At 37.3% G+C, this 1,041-nt stretch overlaps 1 protein-coding gene across 1 annotated transcript in view; it reads right to left on the minus strand.

The window, feature by feature from the left end:
* LOC104986789 (ankyrin repeat domain-containing protein 26-like) overlaps positions 1-1,041 on the minus strand; it is a 13,637-nt gene that overhangs the window by 8,417 nt on the left and 4,179 nt on the right. The gene's annotated exons all lie outside the window — the stretch shown is intronic.

The raw sequence follows: 1,041 nt of genomic DNA on the forward strand, positions 1-1,041 counted from the left end.
AAACTACGAAGCCATAAAAAGAATGAAATAATGCTACTTGCACCAACAAAGATGGACCTAGACATGCCCACACTAAGTGAAGTAAGTCAGACAAAGACAAGTCATGTTGCTTATATGTGGGATCTAAAAGGAACTTATGACATAACAGAAAGAGACCTACAGACATAGGAAACAAACTTACTCACCATATGGGAAAGTGGGCAGGGGAAGGGATAAATTAGGAGGTTGGGTTTAACATATACCATTTTATATATAGACAAGTGTATATAAAATAACCAGTAAGGATCTACTGTACAACATAAGGAACTACATTTAATATTCTACAATCAGAATCTGAAAAGGAATATGTGTATGTGTGTGTGTGTGTGTGTGTTAGTCCGTCATGTCCAACTCTTTGCGACCCCATGGACTGTAGCCCACCAGGCTCCTCTGTCCATGGGATTCTCCTGGCAAGAATACTGGAGTGGGTTGCCATTTCCTCCTCCGGGGGATCTTCCCGACCCAAGGATCAAACCCAGGTCTCTTGCATTGCACGTGGATTCTTTACTGTCTGAGCCAGCAGGGAAGCCCCATTTATATAATATACACACACATATACATATATGTCTGAATCACTGTGCTGTATACCTGAAACTAACACAATATTGTAAATCAATTATAATTCCATAACAACACCACTCGCTACCTTTAAAAACACTGCATCTGATACCTTCTATACAGCTACTTCAAGTAAGAGCCTTAGCTCTATATATATTTAAAGAGATTAAATTTCATACAAAAATTATTTTCTTAAGAATATGCTACCTTTCTAACATTTTAATAGGCAATTGTAAGGCTTATACCTATTGACAACTATACTAAGCACTTCTACAAACATCAATTAACTCATTAGCTATAATGACTCTGAAAAGGAAGACGTTAAAACTATATAAGTAAGCTGCAGGCTTTTCACCAGGTCTTCTGACTCTAGTAGTCCTCTTACATCAAACCACAGTTACTTCTCTAGTACAAACATATCAGTACAAAATAATCTTCCTATGT

The sequence above is a fragment of the Bison bison genome, unplaced genomic scaffold (genome assembly GCF_000754665.1).
Source record: "Bison bison bison isolate TAMUID 2011002044 unplaced genomic scaffold, Bison_UMD1.0 scf7180017864073, whole genome shotgun sequence".
NCBI lineage: Eukaryota > Metazoa > Chordata > Mammalia > Artiodactyla > Bovidae > Bison > Bison bison.